We start from the raw sequence: 13,500 nt of genomic DNA, 5'->3' as shown, positions 1-13,500 counted from the left end.
AAAATACATAAGCTGGTGGGGTCGAATTGAAACCATCAAAATGATGATAACCCCGGCGATAAACTACACGCTAACAATGCTGCCACTCCCAATGACAGAGACATTCCACAAAAAACTAGACCAACTCATAAACATCTTCCTGTGGAAAAACAAAAAACCAAGGATAAGCCTACAAAAACTAAGACTGACAAGAGACCTTGGAGGCCTCAACCTGGCGAACTTCAAAACATACCAAGCGGCATGCCTGGCGAGACAAGGTATTGCCTGGATAGACGACACACAAACATACAAACCAGTATGGCTAGAGGTCGAACAAGATATCCTGGGAGGGCTCAAGCCAATAGCCCTTCTAACAGCAAACAGGCACCTACTAAAGTCCAATGCCATACTGAAACACACGAGGGAGGCACTGATGAAAGTAGACAGACGCATGGCGCAGAAGCTGAAAAGCACAGCATGGGAATCTATCTGGTTCAACACAAAAGTAACCTATCATGGAGCGACATTGCACAATGACATATGGATCGAGAAAGGCATTAGCCTCCCCAACCAGACAGAAACCAAGCAAGGGCCGCTGACGTTCCAGAACCTACAGCAGCTACACGACCTCCCAAACCAAGAGCTCTACAACTTCCTAAAGATCAAGACAGCAATAACGAAAGCGAACTTACGCAGAGGGGAGCCAGGCATCATCAAGTACCTGCAACTCCTCAACTCAGCAGGTCACCAAACTGCAAAGATATACAAGCTCCTAAGCCCCTCCACGCTGGCACAGAACAAGAAAGCCACTAACGCATGGTAGACGCTCCTGGGCAGGCAACTGAATGAAATAGAACGGGCAAAAATGTGGAGCTCAGCGACAACAAACAAAGTCACCCCACAACTAGCGCAAACAAAGTATTAGCTACTCCACAGGGCCTACTGGACGCCATCCAAGCTCCACAAGGTCGGCATCGCAGAATCTAGCAAATGCTGGAACTGCCAGAAAGAAGAAGGCACCCTTGAACACCTCATTTTCACCTGCGCGAAAGTCAAGAGGTTCTGGACACAGATCAACACCTTCTTGAACGATATGCTCAAAACCGACCTAACAATCAGCTTCGTAAGCCTGGCGACAGAACACCTAACCGCGAACCTAAAAAGTAGAGAAGAGAGAGAACTCCTAGACCTACTCCTCACAGCAGCCCTTAAAATAATCCTAACGAACTGGAAGAACACAGCCAAAGCGAACTTTAAAACATGGATTAATTGGGTCACTTTCCTGAGAGGAGCAGACAACATCACAGGCAACTTCTCGAAAGAACACAACGCCAAACTACACATGTGGCGCCCACTCGATGACCACCTGAGGAAACCCCAGTAAACCCCCCCCCCCTCTCTCTCTTTTTCTCTTTCTTCCCTTCTTGTAATTGAGGGAAAACAAACGATAAGAGCGCGCATCCACAAATGGACTGTTATAGAAAAAACCGCTATTGTACGCTCCACCTATATATATATATTTTTGTATGTTTTTTTATATGCCAATAAAAGTTTTTAAATATAAAAAAATAAAAAAAGAAAGAAAAAGAAAAAGAAAAGACAAAAAAAAAGTATCCCACCAGCCGGGGCGTAACACAGGCCCCTGCAGCCCATGCGGTGCGTGGGGGAAGCCCTAGCTCCAAGGGGCCCCCTCGGCACTGAACTCTGGCCGGGAGAGCTCCTGATTGAGCCCGGAGGGGGCACCCCTAAGTACCCTGCAGGGAGGCCCCCCTCACTTTTCGTTACGCCAGTGCCCACCAGGGGAAGTCTATAATAGACAAAATTCATGCAAGGGGGGAACATGGGGAGGCAAGCAAGGAGGCCAACACGGTAAAGAGAAAAAACCCATCCCTCATAGGCAGAAATCAATAAATAATAAGAAACAGAAGCAATAGAGAAAAGCAGCGTAGAAAAAAGATATAATTACAATATATTAGATATACTAATGAAAATCTTCAGTCAATTCAGGAACCATCAATCAATATAAACCACACGGAAGAAGAGAGGCATATAAATACCATGTGATACATAGCAAGACAGAACACAATATATATTACCAAAAGGCATTATATAGCAAAGGAAAAAAAGAGAATAGAAATGTATCACAACTACATAAGAACATTATATATACCATTTCATATATCAAATTGTTAAAAGGGAATTAGTAAAGAACAAATATTTCATAGAATCACTAGACTAATTAAAACAGGAAGAAGAGAGCCTTAGCATATAAAAACAAATATAAGAATAACGAAAGAAACCTAGTCAAAGTAAAAATATGAACTAATAACTTGAGCGATCTTCGCATAAATTAAGAAATGCATCATACACTATACTCATATAGAGACAAACATATAAACAATCTAATATAACATAATCCACCATACAGAGACAAACCCACCAACGTAGAGAAACAAGAGGACGAAAAGATTATACTAAACAGCAGACAAGACTTCAAAATAACATACATACATATATTAGATTCACGTAAGAGAAAAAGAGAAAAAAAAGACCTACTTAATGAAAACTAAGAGATAACAAGGAGCAACTAACAAAATCCAACAATATTGTCACAGCAATATCCAAAACTAAAAGGAAAGAAACAGCACTAATAATGAATAGAAAAATAAAGGAAAAATAAAGAAAAAAGAAAAACACTAACAAAACAGAAGAAAAAGAATAAAAAAAACAACAACAATAGAACTAAAAGAGACGCATCCTTTGACAAAAAGAGCAGAACCTGCTAGAAAAAGGTTAGAACATGTCAAACATCGGAAACATCGCCTAACTGTTGCGTAAATGTAGGAGCACAGACCGTAGCATTAGCGCACGGATCTAGCAAAACATGCAAGTAGGATTACAAAACATCCCACCAAACAAACAATACTCAAGAACCAGACGGACCAGGACAAGAAGATTCCATCTGGGACTCCGTCTAATTATCCATTAAAGGTCGATAGGTCCAAAGGCTCATGAAAAATCTGAGTGCGACCTCTAAAAGGTACGCGAAATCGCGAAGGGCCAGCAAAAGAGAACGGAATATTCATGTTAAGCAATCGTCTCCGTAGATTAAGAAAGCCTTTCCATCTAATAACAGTGTCTCAAGCAAAATCTTGGGAGATAGCAATTCTGTGGCCCTCCCAAGTAATCGTTTTGATTTTCCGCATCTGGGTCAAGATTTGTTCAGAATGCTGATGTCGCAATGGTTTAAAAACCACAGGTCTAGGATGAGGTGAAGACTTCGGTCTAAATGTAGGAACCCTATGAGCACGTTCTATTTCAAAGTCCTTCTGAAAAGAAATCTGCAACACAGTAGGGATCCAATGGAGCAAAAAGTCAAGCATTGATGGCGCTGATTTCTCTGCATCCTCGGGCAAGCCAAAGATACGCAGATTACTATTACGATTTCTATCTTCCTGTTCTGTAAAATCTCTCCGCAACGCAGACAAGGAGCGTTCCATCTGTTGCATTGATTTAGACTGTTGTTGCGCAGAATCTTCCACACCACTTATCCATGATTCAGCAGTAGAAACACGAAGTGATATGTCTTGAAGTCATTTCTGATTGCCGCAATCGCCACTTGAAGTACGTCTGTATTAGTTTTAGTTGACTGTTCAATATCTTGAACTGCGTTTAGGCGAGATAAAATAGCATCCAACGTAGTACCGGAATCTTTCGGTACAGATTCTGGAGTAGGAGAAGTTTGCTTAGATCTTTTAAGGTTTCCTTTAGAGTCCTTGGTTTTGGGAGAAAGGCCTATGTTGTCTGCCATAGGAAAAGGCAATAAAAACAATGCAAAAGCCCACACTGTATAGTAACGTAGCTGAAGTAGCACCAGACACCTCACCGTTCGAACACAGCACCCTGGGAGTCAGCAATGTGGGCAGTTCAGGGCCAGAAAAATAAGATCTCTTACTGTCTTACAACGATGAAAAGAGCAATGCGTAGCCTCTTCTAAAAAAATAGTGAAGAGATAACAATAAGAAAAGACAAGCAGGCAGAGCTAATCAAAAGCACCTACGACAGTCTTGTCAGATAGTATATGCCGCCAATTGGAGGAGCAAGTCGGAGGAGACAGCCAAATGGTTCAGCGTCACAATCTCAGGCAAAATATCAGATGCGTACAATGCCCTCCAAGACCAGACCGCAAGTAAATGTAGGTGTAAATGTAATGCCGCAAGGGTAGACACAAACTGCACCAAGAAAAGCTGTAAATGTATAAACTTACATTGCCTGAATATTTGCTTTCCTCTGAAACTCCAGTGAAGACCAGAAATAAAGGAAATCCTCTTCAAGTATGCAGTGGCAAAATGCTAATGTCGTGCAGCATCCTCAATATATGTCTGCCACAGAATCGTCATAAGAAGAAGTGCATGGGCAGAAAAAAACGTGAGCGGCGCCTCCGGGAGACAAAATAGCGGCCGCCCGCGAAAATGCTGAGGAGAAGGACGTCGCAAACATAAAACTTGTAAACCAGGCAGCGGGAGCAGCGCAAATGTGACCATGCTGCTCACCGCATGTTCCGCCCACAGCAACGCCGGTTCAGAAGAAGCTTCCTTGCCTGTGAGGACCGTAAACCTCCTCGTGGCCTCCATTGTCCTGGAGCTCAAGCGCAACCCGCCATCACTCAGCGGCGCGCAAGCCACGCCCCGTGGCCCCTGTGTGCCTTAAGGTTATGCCAACAACTGCACCCCTGTCATCTTGCTCCAGCCTTGTCCCTGCCTGTTCTTTTCTGTCTGATTTGCCAGTTTTAATTGGTTTTGGTCCTTCATTATCTTATGGTGGGTAACGTTTTTAACCCCCCTATTAACCCCATTTTTTGCTCTCCCTTCACTCTCTGGCACCTGCTGGGACACACTAACAAGGCCATCATCTGCCATCATCTGCATGAGGCTGCTAAGCTATCTCGTAATGCAGAACCAGGACGTTGGACCTGGCATTGAATATTACCTGGTTGAGGTGATCTACTCACCTAGCAGATAAATACTGATAAATAAAACACTATCAGACTTTCACGTAAGTGGTTTGGAGTGTACCCCCTGATACAATAGTATTTATTCATAGGAATCCTGCCTATCAGACCATATTTAAATAATGTTTTAATATATATTTCACAGAAATATCAGACTACTGGTTTTTTATCAATGTTTCAATATACCTGGATAGGATGGTGTTGCACCTACCAAGGCCTTACTAACTTGAATATATAGCGGAAGTTAGATATAGTTTGGATTCACTGAATTCAGATTTATCCTGTTTTATGATAGGTAAGGTTGTGAAATTTTTTATAAGATTATATGCGTGTTCCCCTTTTTTTTACCTTATAATACTTGAGGCCGAGCTGCGTGTGGGGAGAGCTCACCGTTACCTTGCCAGGCGACCACAGAGGTCCTGCTACTGTCCTGTCTCCCTCCCGCCGCCGCAACTACCACCGCGGCTGCCGAGCGGAGGGAGACTACGTTTCCCAGGTGCCCCAGGTCCAGGAAGTGAAGGAGGAGCGCCCGGAGGCGCGTTGAAAAGTCACCGGCTGTGTCGGTGGAGCGGGGGCCGAGCTGCGTGTGGGGAGAGCTCACCGTTACCTTGCCAGGCGACCACAGAGGTCCTGCTACTGTCCTGTCTCCCTCCCGCCGCCGCAACTACCACCGCGGCTGCCGAGCGGAGGGAGACTACGTTTCCCAGGTGCCCCAGGTCCAGGAAGTGAAGGAGGAGCGCCCGGAGGCGCGTTGAAAAGTCACCGGCTGTGTCGGTGGAGCGGGGGCCGAGCTGCGTGTGGGGAGAGCTCACCGTTACCTTGCCAGGCGACCACAGAGGTCCTGCTACTGTCCTGTCTCCCTCCCGCCGCCGCAACTACCACCGCGGCTGCCGAGCGGAGGGAGACTACGTTTCCCAGGTGCCCCAGGTCCAGGAAGTGAAGGAGGAGCGCCCGGAGGCGCGTTGAAAAGTCACCGGCTGTGTCGGTGGAGCGGGGGCCGAGCTGCGTGTGGGGAGAGCTCACCGTTACCTTGCCAGGCGACCACAGAGGTCCTGCTACTGTCCTGTCTCCCTCCCGCCGCCGCAACTACCACCGCGGCTGCCGAGCGGAGGGAGACTACGTTTCCCAGGTGCCCCAGGTCCAGGAAGTGAAGGAGGAGCGCCCGGAGGCGCGTTGAAAAGTCACCGGCTGTGTCGGTGGAGCGGGGGCCGAGCTGCGTGTGGGGAGAGCTCACCGTTACCTTGCCAGGCGACCACAGAGGTCCTGCTACTGTCCTGTCTCCCTCCCGCCGCCGCAACTACCACCGCGGCTGCCGAGCGGAGGGAGACTACGTTTCCCAGGTGCCCCAGGTCCAGGAAGTGAAGGAGGAGCGCCCGGAGGCGCGTTGAAAAGTCACCGGCTGTATCCGCGTCGCGGGAGCGCGCGGGGCAGCGCCGGGCTAAGCCCGGGCAAAGGGCGGGCCCTCTGTGGCCCTCAGAGGACCTGAGGAGGACGGGGCGGGCCACCCCCTTTGGTTTTCACACCTGACACTACATCACGAAGGTAAAGACTATTTCTCATGCATCTGTTGGTATTCCCTTATTATCATGACTTCTAAAGTGGATCACCCAGCTAGCGTTGCAGGAACTGGGCAAAAGTTTTCATGGTTAGACGAGCTAAACCTCTTATGTCAAACCACCTATGCACCATCAGAAACCCCCCTTTCGCCCAAAAGCGACATCATACTATCAGTTAATTCCACTCTTTCGGAGCAGCCCACATTACTCAATAAAACTTGTAGTCCTCATATTGCACCCCCCCAGGTTTCATCGGTGAAAAGGACTCAAACACCGCCTCCAGGCTCATGCATTGTTAATTCTCCAACGATTCCATCGACTGCTGAGGCCCAAGATCCCTTAAGCCCTCTTATACACCCGCATATATTACCGCTCATTGAAAAATTGCTTAGCTCTCTGATAGCCCCGTTGTTGGAAAAAATTAACATGTTAGGGGATAGGCTTACTGGATTAGAGTCAGCAATCAAGTCAAATTTGTCGGCTGACAAACACTGTGACACATTTAACCGTCCAAAGTCACCTCCTACTCATGAAGGCATTAAACGGGATAAAAGCTGTCAAATACAATTAACTGGCCCTAGTACAGTGGGGCAAAAAGTAACCAAATACTCTCCAAGTGTCTCCTTTCCCCAGTTGACCGCACCTAGAGCAGTTCATGATAAGATTAAATCAATCCATCTACCACCAGAAGCAGCCCCATTCGTGTGCATACTTGCTGGCGTCCCTCCTCTTCCTCCTGGAAATATGGAGAGTCAACATGACTTACTTAACAAAACCAAATTCTGGCTGTCAAAAAATAGGCCACTGCCTCGTCACCTATATGGAGCAATAAGGAGCGTCAGGAGGGTGGACTGGCTGGGTCCCCTTCATAAGGATCTTCCTGGGGACCTGGTACTCGTGAGATTCAGAGACACAAACATTGTCCCTTACTTGAAAACCTGGCCGCCACAAGAGACAGACGGCCCAATATCTATATGGGACTTATATGACTTCTATCCCTCAATCCCTGGTGTTCCCCTTTTTTCGAAATCATACCCTACATGATCGGTCTACATCATGATCTTTTTGGGAAATACTGGGAGTGCTAATAACTAATTCTAACCCCCATTTTCACCATCTCAACCCGGGGGTGGAAGGGAACTAATTATGTTTGGGACCTTGTCCTACTGTTTTTGGATTACATTACATTGGACTTGGCAATCACGGAGTGTTGTTGAACTTTGCAAGGTCCTACCTAAATTTACTCCTCTTTTTAGACTTTCTAACTTTTTTTTTCTTTTATTTAAGTTGACACTGGTTCTTTTGATTTTTCTTTTTAAATGATGATCATCTTTTTCTTTATCCTTTTATTTGAATGAAAATTTTCTAAATGTACTGTATTATTTTTTCTGTTACTGTATGCTTATATGATATTCTTTGTAATATCGAATAAAGCTTATTTTGATTTGATTTGATTTGATTTACTTGAATCTCACAAGAAGTAATGTATTCTTTAGAAATAACTCCTTCTGTAAACCTTACATTACGGTAGTATTTTTGTGGTGGCTTGTAGATCTATGTATTTTTTTAATAACTTTGTAAATTATTTATATTAATATTTTACCTGTATTCGGTAAAAGAAAGTGAACATATTGTATTGTTGTGTGATATGTAGTGACTTAATAACAAAAGCCATGTATTATAAGATACTGACTATTTGTTTCTCTTGCTTTGTAGTGATTTTTTTTACAATTTTCTTGAAGAAGGTGATGAGCATTTTTAGTTTCACCGAAAAGCTGCATCGACAGTCTTGACACAGTTAGTTCCCTGGGAGCTCTCTGTTGCTGAACAACTATTTTTAACATAATTTTAACATGTCATTGGTTTTTATGTCAAATGTGATAAATCATTTGTGTAAGAAAGTACCCTCTTTTTGCATGGTTGCCCTTACTTTTTGCTGACCTGCTGATGTACTTTGACTGAGTGTGCCCTTGGGCTCCTGTCAAACAGGTACCCAGGGCCTATGTTCTTTCCCTAAAACTGCATTAAAAACAAAAGCCATTTGGCGCCCTCTGGCCACAGATCAGCCCCGGGTAAATGGTACCATTGGTGCACAGGGCACTGTAACTAGGGAAGGCCCCTAATTGATGCAGCACTTATTGTGCCACCCTTAGAGGCCCTGTACCTTTACACACACACACACACACACACTGCCTTTCCAGGCTGTGTGTTTTGGTGCAGAACAAAGTGAAGAGCCGACATGGCACACATCCTTGTGTGCCATGTTGACTCTTCACTTTGTTCTGCACCAAAACACATCCTTGTGTGCCATGCCTACAACCCATTGCCCGGGCATAGGTCAGCCAACCCTCTAGCTGGGTGCACTATATCAGTGGTGAGGGTACAGGTGCATGAGCCCTGTACCCCTACAGTGTCTAAGCAAATTCTTAGACATTGTGGGGCAGATTTACAAGCCCCTTGTAACACTTTTACGCCACTGTTGCATCACTTTTGTAAGGCAGCGGCGTAGTAAACAATGCACCACGTTGCGACACATTTACAACGTGACGCATTTAGGCAGATGCGTCATGTTCTAAAGCCCTGAGCTATATTATACCTGCATCAGGTATAATGCATGCAGGATGGGACTTCCAAAGCAAGAAAGCCTCATAAAAGTGACGCAGTGAAATCTACAAGATTTCACTTTGTCACTTCTACGACGCCACTGCGTCAAAACCTAATGCCTGCTTGAAGCAGGAGTATGGAGTGACGCAGCATTATAGGAATAGGCATTCCCGAGCATTGCTGGAGTTGCGTCGTGCTTGAGAAACAACTTCAGCAATGTATTGCCTTGACATCAACAAATGCATCACGCATCTGTCAATCCTTGCGCCACGGTGCACCGCATTGTAAATGCGACGCATCCATGGTGGCACAAGGTTTTTTTTTGCCTGACGCAAATTAACTGACTCATCTCTGCTGATATGCAGAGCAGAGATGCATCAGTTCTTGTAAATCGGCCCCTTCAATTGCATTAATGCTATTAAGAGTATGGTGCTGGGAGTTTGTCATTACGAACTCCACAGTACCATAATGGCTGTACTGAAAACTGGGAAACTGGTATTAAACTTCTCAGCACTTTAAATCCACACTGATGTAACTGTGGGATTTAATGATAAATGCTCACAGAGGGCATGTTAGAGATGCCCCCTGAAAAATGACCTAAAGCTAGAGTCCAGGCTGAATTGCTGCTCACCAGCTGCCACCACCAGACATGTTTCTGGACCGCTGGGTCGAGAGCCTGCTGCTCTCTGGGGTCTGAAACAATGCACGTCCTTGAAAGAGGTGCCAAGCCTCCTCCCCCAGGATTGGCAGGGTCTACATAGGGGAAGCTTCAAAGGCTTGCCACCTTTGGGAGCTTCCCCAGGCCTTTTGCTGCTTTCAGCAACTGGTCTCCACCGGTTCTGACCCGCACATTGGGTGGGAGAATCGGTGGGAAAACCAAGTGAGGAAGGGGGTGTTCCCACCTTTTCCAACCCCACCCTTCAGGTGGGGGAGGCAAGGTGAAGCACTACTCTCAGTCCCTGCTATCTTGCAGATGGGGGGACCCAGCCAACCAGAGTTAGGCAAATGCCCCCTCCCACTAGAGGGTGGTATAATAGGGTGTGTACCCACCCCAGGAAGGGACCCTTTGGTCGCAACCTTTACTTACCTGTAACACCCCTATATCTAGTATTCAGGGGCAACCCTGAACCTTGCCTCCTCAAACAAGAAACGACCAAGAAGAAAGGAAGCAGAAGGACCGAACAACTGTGCTTAAGCTAAGAAGAGGACATGACTCCAGCCCTACCGGCCTGTCCCCACCTCGAACCTGTAGAAGCAAAACTCTGGTGTGTCCTGCAGCCAGCAACCTTAAGAACCCCGAGGACCTGCCCTGCCTTCCACACAAAAGACTTTGTCTCCTGTGAACACCGGATTTGTTCACCCACAGGTTCTCGCTCTGGCCAAATCCACGAGTCTGACTACAGTGCATCCGTTGCCCAAGGTCCAAGTTTGAGTGGCCCAACACCATGGGGAGGTCTCCCCAGCAATTCTGACCCAAGATCTGGTGATCTCTGACCTGCCTCGAATCCCCCAGCGAAGCCTGCAGCCTCTTTCTGGAGGATCCCCCCGACCGCAGCTGGTAAGAGTAACCCGACACCTAAAGACACCACTGCACCTGAAGCTCCACGGCCTTGGTGTGACCCAACCGACGGTGTCCCAGCATCCCCAGGCATTCCAACTTATCTCTCCAACAAGTGGTCACCTCCAGAAGATCTTTGCACCTGAGCCTGCAGTCTGTGTTGAAACCGGAGAATCCCGATTGAAATCAACAGGGCACCGACGTCAAAACAGCACCCTGCACCCAGCCGCCACTCCGGGTGTACTTTGGGTGCTAACTGGGATCCCCCTTTGCCCTGAGCTTAACACCAGGAGCTTTGCTCCTACAACCTAGTGGCCTGCTGGTAAGCAGCCACCAACCGGAGGCCTCCTATCCCCCGTTGGATAAAATTGGGCCTCAGCACTCTGCACCCGGCCACCTTAGTGCCGCTAAGGGTGTTTTGAGAAGGCATCCTAGACCCTGGGGGAACCCTTGTTCTACCCCCAGAAACTCAACCCTAGAGACCGAGTACTTACCTGGTAACCAATAACTTAATTTCTCTCCATAGGAAACCATTGACTGCTTTTCTCTGAAAGTGCGGAGGTGATTTGTGTGGAAATGAGAAAATTTACAATTGTGCAAAACTGATTTTACTTACCTTTCTCCGAGTAAAAAATGTAACTCAAAAAGTAATCTAAAAAATAACTAAAAAGTCATCTGTACAGTAGTTTCAAGATGCAAAGAAAGGTACTGAGGCATGAATAGGAAACACAAACGTTCTGAGGCTAAAGCATCAGCTTTACACTGCACAACTATGTAATAAAAAGCAAGCATTCCATCATAATGTTAGAAGAAGATGTCTGCCTTTTCTGTGGGAAAAGATCTTAATTTAGTGAATGGAGCTTAAATAGTGTGAACAGCTTTAGTAGAAGTGTTCTAAATTCTGCAGCCAGGTTAAGTTAATTAAAAAAAAGTTCCACACAAAGGCGAATGAACACAGTAATGTGATTATGGAAACTGATAAGAAAAGCCCCCTTTTCAGATATATTACATGCAAGAGATATTCGGCAGGCGAAACCTAAAAAAGGTATACTTTCATGTATAACCTGTGCCTAACTAAGTAGGATAGGCGCTATGACAGTCAATGGGTGACTGGGAACCGCCTCCCAAACTGACTCCACTCAAAGCCTGACCACAGCTGCCACTACGTGCACTGGTACTCTCCTAGCACTAAGTCCCGCTTCCTCCTCCAGTGAGGACACCGAGGACGGCGCGTCCCCTTTAAGGGTTGTTTCTTCAGCTGCCTCTCCCCTGGCACCCAAGCAGGAAAACCCTCAACTCTGCGGCGCTCCTGAGAAGGAAGTGTATGGCAGCCGGCAGGTGAGTGTTCCCAGCCTGCCCAGGGTAGGCACCGGCAGCCGGTCTCAGAGGGAGAGAGAGGCCGGTTCCACTGGACGCCTGCCGCGGGCGCCTGTGGCTGTAGTCTCGCCCTGAGGCGCCGCTCTGCCTTTCCCTGCGTGGCCGGACCCGGTGAGAAAGAGGCGGCGGCGGCTGCTGCACAGCCACGCACGGACAGACGCACGCCCTGAAAGGGAACTTTGGGACTTCTTCCAGCTGTATCGTTTGAGTGGGATACCGTGGCCAGGGGACCACGAAAAGGCTGCAGGTGTAAGCAATCAGCCGAGGACGAACATTCCGCTTCCTGCTCCTACTTACAGGTATGTACCCACCCCACCCGGCCCCAACCGAAACGGCATAAGTATTCATGCGTAAACAAGTTTTGCATTTTTATTGTGTGTGTGTATTCAAGAAATGTAATTCGGATATTTGCAAAGTCGGATTCCTTGTTCTCTCCCGTGCAGCGGAATTTAAATAAACAAAGCAGGCGAAGGAATGTGTATTTTTTGTTTTAGTATAGACTACGTGCTCGCAGTAAACACCTCTCCCATTCAGTGTTTGTTTGTGTTGGACTAACGTCTGAACCGAGTGCTTCCCTGTTTCCTACACAGCTGTTCGTGTATTCTAGCAAATGTAACCTCTAAACTTAGGAGTTATTCAGAAAACTCCTATCTTGAATTTTTCCGTATGTCGCAGATTGTCTATCTCGCGTTATGTAGTAAGCAAGCACAGGTGCGCTGCTCGCAGTAAGCATGCGGTGACGCTCGAAATAGCAGCGTTTCTGCACCTCTTCTCGATCGTTTACATGCACAAACCATGTCTAGTTTAACATTCCTACACTTCAGTTCACAAACCTCTTATTTAGTTTTTGCTTATTTGTTGAAATTTGCCATTATCAGTTGTTAGCCAAAAAATTGTTTTGTTTCGAATGTTACTGTTCTCTTACTTTTGCATTTGCTTGATTGTATAGTATGTACTTGAACCGTCTAAACGCATGTGCAGGGCGTAGTGCCGATGCCTTTGCATTGGGAACCCTGCCCTTTAAGCAGAGTACTAAGAAGACATTTTTTAGCCTTCTAAGGAAGGGTATGTTTGTCTCTCTAGGGTTAACTGAGGGTAGAGAAATGACTACTGCGTAGACCCTAGACGCACTGCAGATCAATAAACCATTACCAGGCAGAATGTAGTTCTAGAAATAAAGACGCGCTTGGTTAAAATTGAGTAAATAAATACCTATATTTGAATGTGTCTATTTTCATAGCACGCTTCAGTACCTGTCCAGTCTTCAAAGTCACTTCAGAGGGTTGGCTGGTGGGAACAGGGGGTAGATGACGGGATAGATGCATGTTAGAAGTAACACTTGTCTTTAGTCATTAGTTGAACAGTTCACTTCCAGAAATGAACCATGTTCCTTGTACACACTACCACTCGCATGT

At 46.3% G+C, this 13,500-nt stretch overlaps 1 protein-coding gene across 1 annotated transcript in view; it reads left to right on the top strand.

Annotated features, from left to right (window-relative positions):
• The first annotated feature begins 11,968 nt into the window (after positions 1–11,968).
• Positions 11,969–13,500, top strand: part of SYTL4 (synaptotagmin like 4) — a 964,177-nt gene continuing 962,645 nt past the window's right edge. The window contains exon 1 of the mRNA XM_078688458.1: positions 11,969–12,384. The gene's annotated coding sequence lies outside the window, so the exon portion shown is untranslated. The remainder of the gene's footprint in view (positions 12,385–13,500) is intronic.

The sequence above is a fragment of the Lissotriton helveticus genome, chromosome 4_1 (genome assembly GCF_964261635.1).
Source record: "Lissotriton helveticus chromosome 4_1, aLisHel1.1, whole genome shotgun sequence".
Taxonomy (NCBI): domain Eukaryota; kingdom Metazoa; phylum Chordata; class Amphibia; order Caudata; family Salamandridae; genus Lissotriton; species Lissotriton helveticus.
This window is presented reverse-complemented; position numbering and strand designations above follow the sequence as displayed.